Source organism: Myotis myotis, unplaced genomic scaffold (genome assembly GCF_014108235.1).
Source record: "Myotis myotis isolate mMyoMyo1 unplaced genomic scaffold, mMyoMyo1.p scaffold_m19_p_16, whole genome shotgun sequence".
Taxonomy (NCBI): domain Eukaryota; kingdom Metazoa; phylum Chordata; class Mammalia; order Chiroptera; family Vespertilionidae; genus Myotis; species Myotis myotis.
The window spans coordinates 12,564,733-12,586,026 of record NW_023416320.1 but is presented as its reverse complement, the minus strand read 5'-3'; the positions used below and the strand labels follow the sequence as shown (position 1 = coordinate 12,586,026).

Here is a 21,294-nt window from a genome sequence, read left to right as displayed (position 1 = left end):
AAATATGATTACTGTAACTATATTATTTTTTCTCTCAAATTAAAATTTAAAAGACAGCGTGAGAAAAAAAATGCGGAGGGGGGGGAGGTTTTGTGCAGGAAAAGGGGGACTGGGTGAATATTTTTTTTTTCTGAGCATTCCACTTTACGATGTTTCATATGTGGACATTTTAAAGAATATAATTCCAAAGGCTCCCAGGGCAGAATCCTCATATCAGAACCCCTCCCCTTTCTAGCAGCTGGGGGCGGGCTCTGCATCCCTGCCACAGCTCTCAGAATGCAGGCGTTGAGCTGGGGGCGGTCCAGGGTACAGATTTTAAATGGACCGATTGTATCTTTATCCTTTCCGCAGCTGTTTTCGGAGAAGCTTGGATGCTTGGATGCTTCATTATCTCACACCTGTAACGCTCCCTGAGAACTAAATCACGTTTGAAATTTCTGGTGTGAGGGGCTGTTTTAAAAAACGGATGGCTTAGCACATCCTCAGAATGCTGCATTCACGGAGGGGTCTTCCCCTGATCTGCGGGAACAATGCGTCTTTCAAGCTGCCCGCGCTGTGAATGGGATGCTCTGACCGTCCTCTGTTTCGGGTTATTATTCTGAAATCCTCTTTGTCGGCAATGTCTCTTGGCAGCTGGACAGTAAAATGCATCTTTCTATCACTTCAGCCTCTTTCCTTTGCGGGGGGAGAGGGGGGACGTGGGACAGGGGGAGGTAGCTGATCGGCTAAGGAAGCAAAGCCCGTGGAGCTGCATTTTATTTCTGTGCACCTGCCTTTTTTATGCTGTCAGAAACCCGAGGAAAGGGGCTGGAACAGTGATTATTATTAGGCTCGGGTACTGCAGGGACAGGCAAAAGAGACTTTCTTTTATGTGGGTGGCAGGAAAATAAGATGACAATCCGGAAAGAACCAATTCTAAGGCATCAACTCTTAAAAAAACGGTCTGCCAATCAACTATGAAGGGGATGGCATTTTCATCGGGCGCTGTGTCTGCTGCCAGGAGTCCCAGGACCGTCTGCTGGCCACAGCCAGACGAGGAGGGGAAAGCGGGTTCCCTTAGGCCTGCAGCGCCTGCCCAGGGGGAAGGAGGGGGGTTGGGGGGACAGGGCCCGCCTTCCCCTCTGGCTCAGGCCTCCTGATCAGAGTGCCCAGGCTGGGCTGGACCAAGGGCTGGATCTGCCAGCCGCCGTGTGGAGAGAGGCAGCGACATCCTAAATGGCTTCTGTGGTTGACGACAAAAACCATCTTCTGGTTTTAAAATGGTTAGAAACCTTCTGAAGACCAAGCCACAAAGAGCCCAGGGGAGGGGCAGATAGGATTTTTCAGAGATGCTGTTCTGAGTATAATCACGAGATGATCTTCGAGTCGCCAGTTTTATGCAGTAAAAACAGGCAAGCAGTTGACATATGGGGAAGGGTGTGGGGTGCTTTCTGCAACAGGCAGATTTTCCGTGAACCCTAATCCTGGGACTTTTTCTAATGGCCCAATCTGGACAAATCCTATAATGAAAGGCATTCTGGGAGAATGGATTTGCTGAGGGTGATCACGTGATGCTGCACAACACACCTGGGGCCATTTGCCTAGTCATCTTGGTGCCAAAGAAGATGTGTTCGCTCTATAATCGACTTGTGTTACCTCTAGAATCAGAAAAGGAGTTCTAAGAGAACATTGCTTTTAAAATATTAATTGGTCTTTACGTTCGAGCTCAGATGAGCGAGGGTCCAATCTGCCACCTGCCAGCTGTATGGTCTTAAGCAAGTGGCTTGGCTCCCTTGTTATTCAGGTTTACAAAACCCTCCACAAGCTGCCCCGCTGTCGCCTCGTGCTTCATGCGCCACCTCTGCTTCTTCGGGTTCTGCCATCCTGGCCTCTTTCTCAACTCCTCTCACGGGCCATGCTGCTTCTCCTCGCTGAGGGTTTAAACCCACTGTTTTCCCTCTTCAATGCATTTCCCACCTCCTCTGCTGGCTCACTCCTCCTCTCTCTTCTTCACTCAAGGGTCATGTCCCCAGGGAGCTTTGCATGAAATCCCAGATTGGGTTAGTTCCTCCTGGGCTGACACCAGGCAGCGCTCCTTGATACCACTTCTTATTTATTAAACGTTGTAATTTTTCAATAACTGCAAACTCCATGAGGCCCGCCTCTAAATGTTTCTTATTCACTAAACCCTCTTCTCCCCACCCCCCGCCCCCCCAAGCCTGGCACAGTGCCTGACACACACAGAAAGTACTCATTGAATAGTTTTAAGTGAATAAATGAAATGAATGGATGGATGAATGAATGAACGGACTAAGCGAGGCAATCTCCAAGGTCTTTTTCCATCTTAAGAAATCAATGCCACTAATTTAGGGAAGCACAGAGATGTGCTGATGGTGTTTGTCTTAGAGTTCATTTGCTTTCAGATGAGGGAAAACCCACTCAAGCTGGTTAGGCAAAAAGAGAAGTTATTGATAACACTGCCTCTTCAGAGAGAAAGTACATTTTGTTTTCTTTGGTTGATACCAATATAAAAAATATTGTGACTTTCCACAGATAAGATTACAGGAAATTAAAAAGCCCGGAGGCAGGTTGGACAGGAAATCCCCTCCAGCATACCTTTGGAGATGAACCACCTCCTCCGGCCAGTCTGAGAACACACCCTTTCCTGCAGCGCTGGGTCAGATCTTAATTGTAGATGATCGCAAGAGAGCGCCATGGTCTCCGACCTGGGCCGTAATCTGGCCATTGACAATATTGTTACTGCAATTGAAATCGTTTTGTGGATAGAAATTCCAGAATCAGAGAACTTGAGAGAACTGCCCAAGGTCCGTCAGGGCAATGCTTTGCCTTCTAGGAGGCCCGCTGTGAAGACACTGCAGTAGGTTTTTTAATAGTGGGCTTGCTCCCAGTCGGGAGGGACGCCCCGCCGGAGGCTCTGTCACACTTCGCTGTGCTTCTCCAGGGACCATCCCAATCAATCTCGTACCCATCTGACACCCTACATAGATATTAGAATATGTTTTAGATTGAACTGCTGATAGATGTGCGTTTGTTGCCATTTTATTGTTCATATTTTTCTTTCTTTCTTTTCTTCTTCTTCTTAAAGAAGACCCTTTAACATTTCATGTAGTACTGTTTGGGGTGTTTTTTGCTTCCTTATATTCCAAATCGCTGTCAGGAATATGGCTGTCTCTTCCAGGCAAATGTCTTTCTGAAAAGCTACAATAAATCTTTTTTATTTTTTTTTTGGTAATTTAAATTGTATTTTATATTCATTACAGGAGGTGGTTGTACTTTAAATGTCCTAAATAATTTTCTTTTGCTACATTGGATTTATATACATTTGATTTTATCAAAGCAAGATGTACATCCTTGACAGTGTTAGAACATATGCTTTATATAAATCTGTGAAAGGGTTATTATGGAAAAGGTTTTGCATTAAAAATAACTGGGCATTTGCTCAGCTGGCATGGCTCAATGGTTCAGTAGGTCACAGTTTGATTTCTGGTCAGGGCACATGCCCAGATTGCAGGCTCGATCCCTAGTTGGGGGGTGTGCAGGAGGCAGCAGATGGATGATTCCCTCTCATCACTGATGTTTCCATCTCTCTCTCCCTCTCTGAAATCAATAAAAATATTTTAAAAAAATAACAGGGCATTTGCAGTTCATAGAGTATGTGGCGCTTTTTTAGGGATGGATTTTTTAGAAGAGAAGCTAGTATCAGCAAATTAATAAACTAATGTTCTATTTCTCTGTCTTATCAAGAATAAATAATTTAATAGGCTAAGTAGAATTCTATGCTGTGTTTTTAACTGTTATTAAATGGAAATATAGCCAAAGAAAATATAAATTTATAGTTCTGATAAAAAGAACAATTATAATTTACTAAGGAATACAATGAAAACAGAAAATTTGGAAAGCATACATTTAGGATAAACTGGACTCTAATTAGCACATTTCTGAATTATTCTTCCTAATTATGAAGCTTAATTTTGTCTCTTTAACTGTACCAGATGCGGTACTAAATTGAGCATCACTCTTTATAACCACCCTGCAAGGTAATAAAATCAAGGCTCAGAGAGATGAAATAAACTGTCCAAAGTCACAGAGATAAAAAGTCATTTTTGGGGGAGCCCACATCTAAACCTGCGTGTACCTGACTCCGAAGTTTATATTCTTTACATTATAACACAGCAAGAATCTTTGATGCCAACCTTTAATGCCAACACTCAACAAAGTGTATGACTTTGAGCTGGGGACGAATTTCAGGATTGACTCTATGCTTGTTGACAGGAGTTGCACTTTTAATAGGGGCTCAAGGAAAGCACCAGCTTCTTCATGCTTTCTGGGCCTATTTCCGGGGGCCGTAGGAAGGGGTAGAATCCTTGAAGATCAGTAAAAGTTGGGTTTATACATATGCAACAGGGGCGGCCTGGCAGCAGAGACAGCTCCGGTTCTCAAACAGTCTTTTACCAAAAAGCAAAAACAAAGATCCTATTACCAAATTTGCTCTGATTATACTGGATGTTGCTGATGGAAAAGTGACATTTTGCACCTTTCCTTTTGTATGGGAGATTAAATATAAAGAGAGATGATTCACGGACCGTGTTCCTACAAAGCAACATCCTTAGATGCATGTGGGAAATTCTCTCTCTTTGAGGAAAGGATTTATTCCTCTCATTCAATCTATGAAAGGCAGGCAGGGTGAAAGGAGAGGCCATTTTTATTCCTTGAGTGATTTTGTTGTCTCTCCTCTCCTTTTTCTTTATCTTCTGTGCCTGTGACTCCTCAGTGTCCAGAAAGGCTTTAAAGAGTCTTTGAATATTTGCCAAGTATTAGTTAAAGGTTACTCACTTAATTACTCGGAGATGGGAGGAGCTGCTCTCTAATATTTCTTGTGCAATGCTTTTGAGTGTAGTGAATTCTATTTTCTGCTCCAGGGATTCCTGGGAATTTCATGGAATTCTATAAGCTTATTTAACACTAGTGCCCTGGTACACGGATTCGTGCACATTGAAAGGAAATTAATTACAAGGTGGCTGGCGGGACAGGACTGGGCGAGAAGGGCCAGACACGCCCTGGAGCCAACCTCTCACGGTCCCTCCCTGGCCGGCCACACCTGGGGCAGCACCATGGCTCCAAGGGCATCTGCTGGGTGAGCGGGGTCCCTCCAGCAGGTGGGGTCCCTCGGCCTGGTCTGTGGGATCGGGCCGAAACTGGCTCTCCGACATCCCCTGAGGGGTCCCGGATTGTGAGAGGGCAGTTCTCGGGTGATGCACCCTGGAATCAGGCTTTCTCCTCTCTGGTTTCGGAAACCGCGGTAGCCAAGTCACCGCAGCTCAGCAGCTCCTGCGTTGAGCGTCTGCCCCCTGATGGTCAGTGTGCATCATACCTATGGACTGGTCGGACGGTCGGATGGTCGCTTAGCCTTTTATATATATAAATGTGATATCTCACTTATATAAAGTTCCCAATTTGCAATGCTGGAAACTTTAACAGTTGGGATTAGATTTAACATATAATAATTGTGCCTTAAATAAGATTGGGCTCTCTCTTTTTCCTGGTGGCTATACTCACCAGGGATTTAATAGCAGGACTTGAGAAAGGCTGATGGCTTGCATTTCCCAGTGAAATACTGTAGCCTTTGACTGAGGGTTAAGGGAGAAGGAGCCCAATCTTATTGGTCAAACCTTTCCAAAATGAAACTTTTATGAACTGAGCTGAAAGTTTGGGGAGGAAGTGGATCAAGATTCAGGTACCACAGACTCTCAAACTTCTTAGCAAGTTTTAGTATTTTTAAAAAATAAATGTTTCTTCATTGGCTGTATGCCCTAAGGATGATTTCCAGAGACTTTATATGATATTTTAAAATATTTTTCATCAGTTATGCTTGTTTCTCTGGGGAACAGGTCCATGGAATTCTTCAAAGGGCCATGCCAAATGTGGAACCTCAGTGTTTGTTGTTGTTTTTTAACATATATGTGCATGTTCATTAGCCTGGCAGGCGTAGCTCAGTGGTTGAGCATCGACCTATGAACCAGGAGGTCATAGTTCGATTTCTGGTCGAGGCACATGTTCAGCATGTAGGCTTGATCCCCAGTGGGGGGGCTTTGGGAGGCAGCCGATCAATGATTCTCTCTCATCACTGATGTTTCTATCTCTTTCTCCCTCACCCTTCCTCTCTCTGAAATCAATAAAAAAACTGTGTAAAAAATAGTGTTTCAGATGCATGTAAGTTTTGATACATTATATTTTTGGTGTTCAGTTCAGATATTTCTGAGTTGCAATGTAAATCTTTTTAATCCATAGATTATCTAGAAATGGATTGCTTAGTTTCCATTTAGGGACTTTTCTTTGTCTTTTTCATATTGATTTCTAGCTTTGTTCTGCATTGTGCAAAGAGCATATTTGTGATTTCAGTTACTTATAATGTGTTGAGACATTCCTATGGCCCAGCAGCTAGTCAGAATTATTAAATACATTTAAGAAAAAAATTGCCTTTTGTGATTGTTTATATCATCATTCTTCATGTGGTGACTAAATCAGGTTGGTTAATTTTGCCACTGAAATATTCTATATCCCTACCTTTTTTTTTTTTTTTTTTTTTTTGCTATTTGTTCTATAAGTTACAGAGAAATATATGTTAAATCAATGCTATTATTGTGGATTTTTTTATTTATCTTGATGATATTTTATTAGGTACTTGCATATTTAGAAGTGATTTGATAAGTCTTCCTCTGTATCCCTAGTAGTATTTTTTGCTTACCTTGCTATCAAATACCCCCCACTTCCCTCCCTCCCTCCCTCCCTTCCTTCCTTCCTTCCTTCCTTCCTTCCTTCCTTCCTTCCTTCCTTCCTTCCTTTCCTTCTTTTTTTGCTAATCCTCACCTGAGGATATTTTCCCATTGATTTTTAGAGAGAGTGGAAGGGAAGGGGAGAAGCAGAGAGAGAGAAGTATCAATTCGAGAGAGACACATCAATTAGTTGCCTCCCGCATGCACCCCGACCAGGGCCTGGATCGAGCTTGCAACCGAGGTACGTACCTTTGCCCAGAATCGAACCTGGGACCCTTCAGCAGGCCGACGCTCTATCCACTGAGCCAACTGTCTCAGGCTCAAATAGTATTTCTCCATAGTCATATTGTTACCCCAGCTTTCGCTTGGTAGTTTGTATATCACTTTCCATCTTTTTACTTTTAGCCTTTCTGTGTCCCTATTTTCAAAGTATATCTCTTGTATGCAGCTCCTCCTTAATCCCTGCTGACCACCGACCTGTTTTTCATTTCTTAATTCTGTCATATCGATAATGTTATATAAATGGAATTGTACAGTATGTGACCTTTTAAAGACTGGCTTTGCACTCAGCAGAATTCTTTGGATATTCAGGCATCAGTAGCTTTTTTCCATTTTAGTACTGTGCAGTATTCCATGGGATGGATCTACTAAAATGTGTTTGCCCATTCACTCAGTGAAAGCACCTGAGTTATTTCCATTTATTGGCCATTACAATGAGAGCAGCTGCGAGCATTTGTGTACAAGCTTTTGTGTTTGCATTCCTCTGCAATACCCAGAAACGCAATTGTTGAGTCATATGATAGTTGCATTTTCTTTTTTAAAAAGAACTGGCACACTGGTTTCCACAGTGGCGGCACCATTTTACATTCCCACCAGCAATGTGTGAGTGACTCAGTGTCCGCATCCTTGCCAGCATTTAGTGTTGTGAGTATTTTCTATTTTTGATAGGTATGTAGTGCTATCTCATCATGTTTTAACTTGCATTTCCCTAATGGCTAATGATTTTGGAAAAATGGTTTCTGTGCTTAGTAGTCATCTGTATATATTTTGGGTGGAAATATCTCTTCCTGTCTTTTGCTGGTTTTCTAATGGAATAGTTTATTTGTTTGTTTTACGGTTAAAAAGTCTTTGGTTGCTCCTTTAAAGTTAATATGATTTTTTTTTGTCTTGCTGCTTTAAGATTTGTCTCTGTCTTTCGTTTTCAGCAGTTTGGTCATAATGAGTCTGTGTGATTTTCTTTGTTACCCTGTGTGGGGTCGACGGGGCTCCTTAATTCTGTTGTTTTGTATTTCTCAGCCAGTTCCTTCAAATATGGCTTCTGCCCTATCTCTTTATTCTCTTCTTCTTTCCCAAATGCATTGCCGGGAGCCGGTCCATCCTTGCTGTTTCAAGGGACCCGGCATATATGGCATACTGTTCTTAATATGTTTGCTCACCTTCTTGGCACTATGTGTTTTAACCAAGGTCTCCTCTCTGAGAAAGGTTGTTTCCCCAGGTAGGGATTTTCCCCTGAAGTTAGGGAGGGAATAAAACCTCTTAACTAAGTGCCAGGCGGGTAATTAATCACTTTAACTATGAACAATCATGCTTAAGCTACATAATCTTTACTCCCTGGAATGGGGATAAGAAACGCCCTAACCTTTGTAATAGAGATTGATAGGATTGAATCAACTGGTATAAATACAGATTTAACAAGACAGCGAGAGACAGAACTTAGAACACAGAACTTAGGACACAGAACTTAGAAGACAGAACTTAGAAGACAGAACCTACACAGAACCTAGAGACAGAAGAACTTCGCTGGAGAGAACATGGCAAAAGATCCTGGACTGAACCTGACTACAGAAATTGGCAAGAGAACCTGACTAGAACCTGGTGACTGAACCTGGCTGGAGAACCTGGAGAACCTAGCAAGAGAACATGGACACAGAACCTGGCTGGAGTTCCTAACCAGAACTTCGCTGGAGATCCAGAGCAGAACCTCTCTGGAGATCCAGACCAGAACTTGGCTGGAGAACCTGGCTGGAGAACCTAGCAAGAGAACATGGACACAGAACTTCGCTGGAGATCCAGACCAGAACTTGGCTGGAGATCCTGGTTAGAGATCCTGGCTAGGCTGCTGATCAACTGAACGCTGTCTCTGTGTCATTCCTTCTTCGCCGACTCCGTCCACACCTTTGGGGACCCCTGGACCTGCTGGGGTTGGACCCCGGCAATGCATCATGTCCCAAATGTCTCTTACATTCTCTTCTGTATTTTTCGTTCTTCTTATACTTCCGTCTGGATATTGTCTGCTGACCTATTTTTAATTTCACTAATTTTCTCTTCTCCAACCCACCTCTTGTGTTTTTAAATTGTTGTATTTTTCAGTTCTTTTCATCCTAATATGCTCCTTTTTGTAGGTTTTATTTTTTACATGTGAAACTCTCTATCTTGCCATCTATTCCCTTGAACATATTAATGATAGTTATTTTAAAATCCCTGTCTTATGATAACTACAGAAGATGAATCACCTGTGGGTCTATGTCTATTGCCTATTTTTTCCTCTTTGATTTTGGGCTGTTAGACCTGACTCCTGGCATGAGTCATGATTTTGGATTGAGTTAGAAGTGATGTGTGAAAAATAGTAAGGGCTCTGGGTGATGTCATATTCTTTTAGAGAGGGTTCATTTTCTCTGGAGTGTAGTTACAACAGGAGCAAATTGCCTTGATCCGATTAGGTATTTGAATGCTTCCAGGATGGAAACTGGCTTTTGGTGAGGGTGTATCTATTTCTTGTTTTCCATTACTTCCAGGGCTTTGCCTTTTAGTTATGAGACCTGAAGACTTAGGGTGTTTACCAACTCAAACTCCTTGGAGGAGCCTGCACTGCAGTTTTTGTCTCCCAAGGACTGTAAGGCTGCTAAGCCCTCCCTTTATGTTTTTATCCTCTTAGATGTATTTTTATGCTCTACTTCTTACTCTCTTATATAACACCATTTAGGAGCTGGCAAATGCTCCAAGAGAAACACTCTTCAGAATGTTGCGATCACTTCTTCTCTGTGATTCCCTTTTTAAAAATAGAATTTTTATCCCTACCGTCCTGGATGCTTGGAATATTTTTACTCCAACTTTTTGTCTCTCCAGTCTCTGAGAATGCCAACACCACTTAAGAATTATCCAGTAGCCCTGGCTGGTTTGGCTCATTGGATAGAGCATTGGCCTGTGGACTGAAGGGTCCTGGGTTTGACTCCAGTAGGGGGCACATGCCCAGGTTGCAGACTCAATTTCCAGTAGGGGGCGTGCAGGAGGCAACCGATCAATGATTCTCTGACATCATTGATGTTTCTATCTCTCTCTCCCTCTCCCTTCCTCTCTGAAATATATATATATATATATATTTTTTTTTAAAAGAATTGTTCAATAATTGGAGGAGAAAAGCAGAGATAATGTGAGGAGTATTGGGCTAACATCAATAGATTTTTCTGCCTTTGCTGCCCTTTGAAGCCTTCCAACCATTTCTTTTTAAAAAAACCCAGCTATTATTATCTCAGTGAGAGTATTGGTTTGAAAACATGAAACTCCATCATAGTGGAAAACAAAAGCTACCCAAGCCTGTGCAATCCAAATATTTGCTTCAGTGAAGACTATAATAATTTGGGCACCATTTTATTCAGGATATTTTCACTATTTTATTTTGCCCATTTTCCTTGATTCAAATTGTCCTGATTAGTTTTTTCTTGCCCTATCACCCCTTAGGCCTAAGCTAGATTAAGGATCATTGCTCAGAAAAGATAAGTCAGCTTTCTCCTCCTCGTAAGAAATTAAAACTCAAGTGTAAAATAAGCATAATAAATAATTCAAGTCTTTCTAAGCATATATAAAGCATAAATTACTTCCAAAAATCTACAGGGCCAGGTTTCTGGGATGTAGATCCTACTCTACCAGGTACAACAAGGTGGGCAAGTTACTTAGTCTTTATGTGCTGACGTTTCTTCAGTTGTGAAATGTGAAAAAGGCTGGTACCTTCTTCATAAAGCATTACAGTAAATGATTTCATATATTTGCAGTATTTAGGACAAAATTTCACATATAGTAAGTGCTCAATTAATGTGAAAGATGGTACAATATCTATAGCAGTAGCCATAAAATACATCTGCATATAACTTACGTACAGTCATAATAACTATTTATGGTTCAGTAGAGATAAGTTTGATTTCCTTGGTAAAGTGACTTGAGCCCATCCATTGCTAGAAAATTTTGTGATAAATCAAATTTTTTTTTCTCTTTTCTTTTGCGTTTTTTGCAGGGGCCAGAGGTGGGGTGGGGTGGGGGTGAGAGAATGCTTTCTATTCTCTGTTAGTGGGAAGACACAGGAACCATTTCTTTCTATTGCACAGCATTTATTTCCCAATATTTGAGTCACTCAACATTTATTGAGCATGTATTATGTTTCAGGCCGTGTACTAACTGTAGAGTTGTAGAGATGAATCAAACCCCATACTTTCCCTGGAGGTCTTTTAAGACTTACCAGAGTCAGACATATAAGCAAGAAATGACACACCTAGAGCCGTCCACCCTGTGGCAGGGTGTGAGAATTCTAGAATACATTAACTTTATCATCCTCACAACAACCCTGGGAGCTAGGCACTGAACCTCAGAAGACTCAAGTCATTTGCCCAGAGGAGATTTGAACCCAGTGCCTCCAAAAAATATGTCCATGTCCTTCCCACCGATGCTAGGGCAGTGACACAGAAACGTCTGTACCTGGAAACATCAAATAAAAGGCTGGTTATCCTCACCTGTCATTCCCACCTGCTCATTCAGGCGTGTGAACCCGAGTCAGACTGGCTTAGTGGCGTTTCCCAGTTACTTCCGGCCCAGTGGTCAGACTAATAATACGCAGCCTTGACGCTCACACGGCAAGTCTAAACTCCAGTGCAGACGTATTTTTGAATGGATATTTTTAAATTCAGTCAGCCACGTTCACCTAAAAAGTGAGTTGTCATTTAAAAAAGTAAAGTGGCACATATTCCTTCAACGCGTGGGCTGCAATTGGAAAAGGCCCTCGTGTGTGTGTTTCCTGTGATATTTCCAAGCTACATTTGGATTAATGAGCCACAATGATATCAGTCTGAGCTCCAACGAGATCCTCATCACGATTTCAACCCTGAGGGGACCGGTAGCTTCCTTAGCTGTAAGAGGCGGATCTGATCCTCGGTAGTTTGCAAAGGGGAATAAGTAATGGCAGGTTGGAAGCATGCGTCCACTGTACGTATGGAAGGCCAGTCCGCTGATTGCTTTAACCTACAATGAGTTAAGATCAGGTCAATAAATAGTTAAATATATTTAGTCTTGCCAAAACCGGTTTGGCTCAGTGGATAGAGCATCGGCCTGCGGACTGAAAGGTCCCAGGTTTGATTCCGGTCAAGGGCATGTACCTGGGTTGCGGGCACATCCCCAAGTAGGAGATGTGCAGGAGGCGGCTGATCGATGTTTCTCTCATCGATGTTTCTAACTCTCTCTCTCTCTCTCTCCTTTCCTCTCTGTAAAAAAATCAATAAAAATATATTAAAAATAAATAAATAAATATATTTAGTCTTCAAAGTAATAGAAAATTTTGAGAAGTGTTCGTTTCTGCTAAATTTTAAACTCAAGAAAGCCATGACTTTCAGGAATTTTTAGAACCTAGAGCTTCTGGTTTCAGAGGACACCCCCTATTGGCAAAGCGTGGTACTGCAGTTTTACTCTTCGATGCTGGATCTGTGAGAGACGATAAGGCAGGCAGCTCAGGGCCCTGGGCCCTGAAAGTCTAGAAGGATACGCTTTCTCCCCTCTCTTCGCATCCCCCTCATTGCTAGGATTGCATTTCGGAACAGAGAATCAGAACTGGACAAATGGCAAATTTGTAAATTGTGACTGTTACTGAAACCTGCCCCCAGTGACACATCCTGACCCATTTAGATAGGCGTGGGATTCAATGAGCCAATTGTCCCTGTGCAAACAGGTAAATTCCTGCTGTCATTCACCTGAAATTAAAGGGGAAGCATTACGGCTTGGTTTTACTTTAGCAGTGCTCCAGCTAATAACATCAGGAAAATAGCTTTTCAAATGAAAACACTTTTATTTTTGTCCTCCCCACTGGAGCTGGGACAGAGGTCAAGAGAGAGGAAGATGGAATAGGAAGATTCCATGCCAAACAGCTTGGACATTAGTCTTATTGTTCAAGAAGCAATGAATGACTCTGAAGAAATGGCATTCTTTTAGAGTGACAAAAATGTAATCTGCCCAGCTGGCTGGGTTTCCATTGAGATTTTGCAACACCCCAGAGCTGCCCATTTATTTAAAACGACGCCAGAGCCCTAACCGGTTTGGCTCAGTGGATAGAGCGTCACCCTGCGGACTAAAGGGTCCCAGGTTCGATTCCGGTCAAGGGCGTGTACCTTGGTTGCAGGCACATCCCCAGTAGGGAGTGTGCAGTAGGCAGCTGATCGATGTTTCTCTCTCATTGATGTTTCTAACTCTCTATTCCTCTCGCTTCCTCTCTGTAAAAAAATCAATAAAATATATTTTTTAAAAATAAAATAAAATAAAAGGACGCCAGAATAGGAATTCTGATAATACTAACTTCGGGTTTTCAGAGCAGTCTCTTCCCCCTGCCTTTTCTCCCCTGTGCCCTCTGAAGGAATATATGTTTTTGTATGTATTTTTCAGAGCACCTTCCTGTAGATTTTATTTCATTTTGTGTAATTGGCTTTCTGTTATATAGAGGGAGAATAAACTGGGAAATAAGCATGTGTGTGGTGTTAGAAGTAAGCTAGCTCGTCCTAGAGGAAATGAAGCTGAAGTTAGAAAGCAGACAGGACTGTTTTTATTCTGCCACTCTGGGCTTCGCTGAACTTGGCATTGGCAGGACACTCACCCACTGACTCCACACTGAGCCCCAAGAGGGATGGACCGGAGCATTTAGGAGGAGGGGATTTGGCACCTGTATGGTGACCCCAAAGTAAAGGTCCAAAATAATTACAAAGGTTTTCTTAAAGCAGCACGGGTTTGAAACTCTTTTGGCCATCATCCTTGCATAGGCATTTTGCGATGCAGGAATTCTGAATTCATCTCACCCATTTCCCCATCATAGGTGGTGTCGGGATTATTAGATTTCCTCATCCGACTGTGGGCCAGTACCCCTGCTTCTTGTTTTTCTTTCCATCGCTAGCACAGCTCAGTCCATTGATTGGGTTCTTACATAGTGTTAAAATTGCCTTTTCTGCCCTGACTGGTTTGGCTCAGTGGATAGAGTGTCGGCCTGCGGACTGAAGGGTCCTGGGTTCGATTCCGGTCAAGGGCATGTATCTTGGTTGCGGGTACATCCCCCGTAGGGAATGTGCAGGAGGCAGCTGATCAATATTTCTCTCTCATCGATGTTTCTATCCCTCTCCCTTACTCCCTGTAAAAAATCAATAAAATATATTTAAAAAAACAAAACCTAAAAATGCCTTTTCTTCCAACTCCCCTTAGAGCTTCTGATTTTATCCATTTGCTTACAAATAGATTTAATTAGCTCAGAAAACTACCTCCAGGATTTTTCAGTTTCTTTCCTTCTGTTCTATAGAGACACATGCTTCATGCTGGTAAAGCGAGACCGATGGGAACTTCTGAGTGGCATGCATTTTCCTGCAAACACAGTTAAGAACAGACACCCAAGTCCTAAAGAGGAAAGTTGGAGGCACTCTTGAGTCACCACTTGGGGGGTTGAGGGAGCTGTCCGTGATGGTTACAGGGTGTGTGTGTGTGTTTGTGTGTGTGTGTGTGTATGTACACACACACACACACATCACAGTGACAGATGACCTATTGAAATAATTTCAGAGCTGTTCTGTGGTTGCTACGACAACCAATGCTCTCTTGGCTTTCATCTGGCCATGTGACAGGGACTTTGACGTCAGCTGGAGGCAGAGTCTGTGGCTGAGTCCACACAGTCAAAGGCCTGTGAGAATCTGGTGGATGCTGGCTGCTGCCGCCTCTGCTGCTGCTGCTGCTCCCACCGCCGCTCCCACCGCCGCTGCCGCTGCCCAGGGCTGCGGAGCATGGACTGTTAAATCTTGCACTTCTTCCGTGTGAGGTAATTCGTTTCCTTTCTGCACAAACGGCTAGATGTTTTATAGATCATTGTGGTTTCCCCTCTCTCTTACCTCCCACAAGTGTGTCTTCACAAGCAATTATTGTTGTACCAGGGAAAACCATGAAGCGGCTTCTGGTTGCTAATTTTGTGCAGCCTCTGGAATTTGGTTAAATTTGGGTTAATGTTCTGGAAGTAGGTTAAAATGTAAGCGTCTTTCTTGCTCAGCACTTGCTAACATGGCATTATTTAGAGATACGGATTTGGCAGCTTGAGCCAAATAAGCCCCATCCAATTCCAGGAATCCTCCCCTCATTGTTTTGGGTTTCAAGACTCCAGCATAGCGTTGCAATATGTTGCTAACTTTGCTGTTTTCACAATTGCTTCCCTATTCTGAATCATCCCGGAATAGTTTGGAATTTGGTTTCTATCTCGTTTGCAGCGTTCAGACTTAGCAACAATAGGCACAGCGGGAAAGGACATTAGACTTTGAAACAGAAGTTGGGGCTTTGCTTGTAAATCGGGGATTCTGAAATGACCAGGGAAAACTGTCAACAGCTTCCTGTTTAGAACAAAATAATCTGGACTATGCCAGGGAAGTCGGGCTGGAAGCTCTCCATGTGCGCCTGCCGTGGCTCTTTGGTTGTTAGAGCAAAGTGCACATTTTCAGCATCTTCCTCTGAAAATTCCGCGGTGAAGAGAATAACATTGGAGGGTCTTTCCTGAGGAGTCCTATCATCTGTTTTTATGTTTAAAAATTGAACTAATTCCTTTAGGGGAAAACAGCAGCCCTGAAACTGAATTGCCATTGGTAGATCTGCTTTAATTGAAGCACAATATAATCACTGAAAATTTGCTCCAGGTCTTGAATGAATAATCTGATAACTGATTAGGAAGGCCTTTTATTTCTTTATTTCTATAACACCATAAAATGCGAATGGGTTTGTTTGCCTTATTGTAGTTCATTTTCTTCCCAAGTTTAGTCATCATGAATTTTCTATCATTGTAAATTAGTTGGATCATTTTGTGGCTTATAATCCAAGGAAAACCTCTGGTATTGAAGTTAATCAAAGCCTCGATGTCTAATCGGTTTCTAAATCTCACAAGTTTTACAGGAAAAAAATAGCGCAGGTTTAAGAGCAGCACATGTAATACACCTACTATTTTGATGAACAGAAAATAGTGGTTTAACTATGTGTATGAAAAAAATATATTTTATGATATGTGAACTATATCTGAAGTTAATGCAAGACTATGTTGTTCTTATTTTTGATGTTCTTTATTAGTTTCTGAATTCTGATTGTGTTTACTTTACTCTGGAGATGAGCATTTTGAACAGTATTTAACTTCAGTGATAAGTGAGTAACTGTGGGTGCATCAGTGATTTCTCAATAGCTTTCAATGAGTGAATATTCATTTAACTTGCTGGCATTAGATATGACTATTTTTGGTCGGAGTCTCCATGGAGCATTTTCTAAAAAGTGTACTAAGGCAAATCTATTGAGACATCATCTCATTTAATTTATCTCGTAATTATAACTCAGAGGTCACAGTCTTAATATCCACAGAAATATGCTAATTGCTTTGCAATTCAAATGAGCATGGATAGGACCGGGCTCTCTGTTATTTAAAAGCACAGTCTTTGGTGGGGGAACTTTGATGTTTATTTTATTTATTTATTTATTTATTTTTACTCAAAATAAGGAATTCTCATTATACTTTCCCAAGTAGCTTTCTTGATGCTCTTTCTATGATGTTTTAAATTAAGGTTATAAAGTGACCGTATTCAATGCTCTTATAAAATAGACTGGATTCCAGCAGTATGAGAGATAAGAGCAAAGTATCAATGATCAAGTTCATCATTAGAAGAAAACAACCTATGCTACAATAGCAGAGATGCTTTAGAATCCACAGGTCTTTTCTTAAGGCAAAATACGCGGGGAAATGGCTCTCATCAGAATCATCTACTTACAACAAGGAGACTGTGTGACTTCAAGGTCAAGTTTGTTTCAGCTTCAAAAAATACTAGCAAGGAATGATTTACTCTAGGAACTTGGCTGTTGCATTATCCACTGTTTTGTGTGTAGTTTCAGGGATTTTAATCTTTTGGGTGTCATGAGCCTCTTTGGCAGCGTGGTGAAGCCCATAGACTCTTCTCGGAATGCTGTTTTTTAAATACATGAGATAAGGTCTGCAAGATTACAAAGGAAACCACTCTTATTGAAATATGTTTACCAATTTTTTAAAAATTGTGAATTGTGCTCTATTAAATTATACCATCATTTGAAGTAGTGATGAGAGTAAAAGGAATTTCGAGATAACTATAATGATATGATATGAGAATATCAGCCATTTTCCTTGGCAACAAAATCACAGGTACTGTGGTTTGTGACGTCCATTTTAATGACAATAAATACTAAATTTCAGTTTGAGATTAGTGAAACTAAAGATGTAGTATTTTTTCCATCCAAGTTCCTGGATCCCCTTACATTCTCTCTACCCCTGAGTTTAATGATATGTGATCTAATGATGCCAAAAGGTCATAGGACAGCATCAAACAAAATCCACATTGTCATTTCCACATTCAATTTCACCACATCTGATTTTATTCTCTGAAAGGGTGAGTTTCCCAGAGTATTCTGATTTCTGTGTGAAAAGGAATGAAATGTCCTTATAGCTACCAAGCTGTAATTTTCTCTTTTTTTTCTCCTTGAAATCCATAAGTAATCTTACGTGACTTGGACTAAGGAATTCTTACCTGGTTAGATAGGGGTTAAAAGGAAAAATGCATAGTGTTAATGCAAGTTATGCAAGTTAAAACCATGGACCACAGAAGACTATAGGTACTGACGAAGGGACTTGTATCCACTCAGAGAAAATAAGCAAGTAGTACTTAGATGAAGAATGCAGAATGCTATATGAGATCATAGCTGAAGGAATACTCTAGAAGGTACTTTGTGCACAATATTTGAAATGTGCATTAAAGAACTTATGTAACTTCCAAGTTTAGTGTAAAGCACATGTGTGAATTGATAAATTGTCATGTTCATTCCAGTCAGTCAGGATAGAGCCTGTAGGTTTATCTGCCAGAGGGCCCCAGGCCAAAACACATTCAAAATGATATGGGGAATGGAGACACTTCCCAGGTACTTTGAACTCAGACTCTTACTTGACTTACTGGATATTTAAGAACAAGAAAGGAGCCCTAGCCAGTATGCCTCAGTGGTTGGAGCATCAGTCCACAGACTGAAGGGTCCCGGGTTCGATTCCAGTCAAGAGCATGTACCTTGGTTGCAAGCTCAATCCCTGCCCCAGCAACCAATTGATGTCTTTCTTTCTCTCTCTCTCTCTCATCAATGTTTCTCTCTTTCTGTCTCTCCCCCTCCCTTCCACTCTCTCTAAAAATCAATGGGGAAAAATATCCTCAGATGAGGATTAACAACAACAAAAAAGAGCAGTAAATGAGGTATTAATATTATTGTTTAGTGGGAGTATGTAAGTCATTGCCTCACTCTCCGTGTCACGTTGAATTTGCAGAAGATACTGCCTCCGTTCTCTCTCCAGCCAGTCGGGTTACGCTGCAGTTGGTTGGCCGATGTCCCGTAGCATTGTCTTCCTAACCTGCGTTTGAGTGTCCAAAGCCACCCTTTCTCCGCGTGAGAGAATAGGAGCTATGCCGTCTCACACAAGCTGTTGTTTAAACTCGATCCAAATCCCTAACATCGGAAATGAAAGCTTCGCGATTTTTTTCACGCGTTCGCTGGGAAATTACGAAAAAGGATTTTCTCAAACGCTTCTTCTTCTTTGGACTCGAAAGGAACACCTGCTTTGGAGGCTTTTATGAAGAAATGGAAAAAGCCTAAAAACAGCTCTGACTCCCGGCTGCACTGTTTGATGGCAGGTGTTTGAAATTTCAATTCAGAAAGGAACATGCCATTATTTTTTTTCATGGAATCAACTGTTATTTAAAGGCACCCTGTGATGGAATGCTAACTAGAGTTAGCATTCCAAAATATGGCATTGTTTATTGTTTCCAGAAGTGATGCCATAAAAGTTAGTGCTCATTAAAACTCGGATATAAGAATTATATGATAAATATTTAAATGCAGTGGAGCCACATTCTCCATACTAAAGACAGTGTGTCCTTTTTATCTGCCGTGAGCTTTCGGGTTTTTGGGACATCTTTCTATAATTGCCTTCAATTGGAGACACAGCATCCTTTTCAAATTTAGTTTACACTAATGTGAAGCATAGTATACTCAGCTAACATTAAAGTCCTAGATTTGATTTTCAGGAAAGAAATCTCTAGTCTGAGAGCTATTCCAGCTGCTGCTTGTCCTAATGGAAGGATTGTCCATATTTCCTGAATTCTGTCCCAATGACTGTAGGAAAACCAAAGGCAGCATACGGCTGTTAAGAAAGATGAGTTTTCAAAAGGATGATCCTATATTGTCTTTACTTTGATGATTTTAAACCTCATCCATTAGAAATAAATGTCAAGAAGAGTGTTCTAATATTTGGCTGTCTGCTCAGCTGCCTCCCACTGACTTCCATGTGATTCAGACATCTGAAACCACGACCAATTGTGTGATGGCCATATTTGCAACATCTTTGGCGATGAAATAAAAAATAGCATCCCACAAGTTACCCCATCCCACGCCTTCCCACGTCTCACCAAAAATCAGGTGCAGCATGAGGTAACATCATCCAAACCGCAAGTATTTATTAACTGGCTACTGCACCCACAGTATTGGAGTCGGCTTTTTGGTTCCCTCCCTCAGCTGGTGCTTGAGTGGTCTATCTCAATGGACTTCTGAGATTTGTTTGCCTGCCCTTCAGTGCAAACATTCAGTCTTCCATGTGTTCAACAAGTTCTGAGCACCTACCAGACACTAGGGATGCTGTGGTGAACAAGACAGACGAGGTCCCCTACCATCATGGAACTTGCAGTCTAACTATATAGGCAACCTGCCCAGAGATCTATGTGTATCGGCAGCCAAGGTTTCTCCCCTACAGCTGTGCTGGCCAGTGCAATAAAAAAAGAGAATCCTCACTAAAAGGAAAAACTAACTAATTAACATCAAAACAAAAGAGACAAGCAAACAACCTGGGAACTACTAGATTTTACACCAGAATCAAACCTTAGAAGAGACATTATTCAGCTGGTGAATAGCCAGCCTAATGTGCGAGTCATCTGCTCAGATCAGTGGCAAGGATTCCAGATCAGTATGCCCAGCCCTACTGCCAGTGGGCCAAAGGCTGTCTATCTGTCCTCCAGTTCAGAGAAAATGAGACTTGCAGGCACAGACCTACAGACTGATTTTTTAATGCAAATACTCTGTCTTATGAAATAGCGAGAGCCATCCATTTTATGAAAGGAATTCTTAAGTTAGTAGTGCCTAAGTATATCCGTACCATCTTCCCTGTACTAACCCAGTCAAGATTGGCTCACTGCTGTACTAAATTGCCCCATATCCCAGTGGCATACTACAGCACTGTTCACTTCCTGCTCACCCACAAATCGGATTTGGGAGAAGCTCTCTGCTCCACCAGTTACCCGGGGATTCAGGCTCTTCTATCTAGTATAACTGGGGACAAATCCTGTCCGGAACCACCTGCAGGTATTCCTTCAGGCAAGTTCCCTAGGTCACAGTTTTCTTACCTGGATCATGTTAGTATCTGCCTTATGGATTTTTAAGTGAACTTACTTGGCAATGTCCTGTGATCATTAATTTTCTACCTCTGGCAGGGCTGCCACCACCACCACCATCCCCCTAGGAACCAGGAGGTACTGCTGTCCTAGCTGGAGGAGGTATGTCCCTGGTGTTATGAAAACAGCTAACATTTAGAGAGTCTTATAAGCTCTTTTCAAAATAACTTTTTTCTTCCCTTCACAACATCTGTTTTTATAAATGAGGAAACTGAGGCACAGAGAGCTTAAGCAAATTGCCCGGTGTCACATGGTACATGATGGGGCTCTACGTGCTTGGCTCTTGACTCCTGGTGCTTTTATTCACTTTGTTATACTGCCTGTCAAGCTGGAATAGATCGTGGTTTTCCTAGAAGTAACGTTGTATGTGGTGGCCACATAATTATATCTACGTCCACATGCTCCTCTAGGCTCTCGACACTCTCCATCAAGAGGTGGAGTCTACTGTCCTCCTCTTGAATCCACACGCGCTGTGATTGGTTGGCACCAGGCAGAGTGCCGTGGGAGCAATGCTAGGTGACTTCCAAGGCTGGATCATAGAAAGAATACAGTTTCTTTTTCTCGCAGCTATTTTTTCTATTTCTCTTACACACGACACTTGCCCTTGGAAACCAGCTTCCATACTATGAGGAAGCCCATACCATGTAGAGAAAGCATGTCAAATTCAAAGGCTAACACAGGCCAAATAAAGGAGGCATGCAGCCTGCAGGCCA

At 42.0% G+C, this 21,294-nt stretch overlaps 1 protein-coding gene across 7 annotated transcripts in view; it reads left to right on the top strand.

Moving 5' to 3' along the window:
* NCALD (neurocalcin delta) overlaps nt 1-21,294 on the top strand; it is a 291,656-nt gene that overhangs the window by 213,142 nt on the left and 57,220 nt on the right. Inside the window, exon 1 of one of the 7 annotated variants that reach the window (XM_036337950.1) lies at nt 14,695-14,874. The exons of 5 other annotated variants lie outside the window; for them this stretch is intronic. The gene's annotated coding sequence lies outside the window, so the exon portion shown is untranslated. Of the gene's footprint in view, nt 1-14,694; nt 14,875-21,294 lie in introns of those variants that run through there. One more of the 7 variants, XM_036337951.1, reaches the window with a different exon arrangement.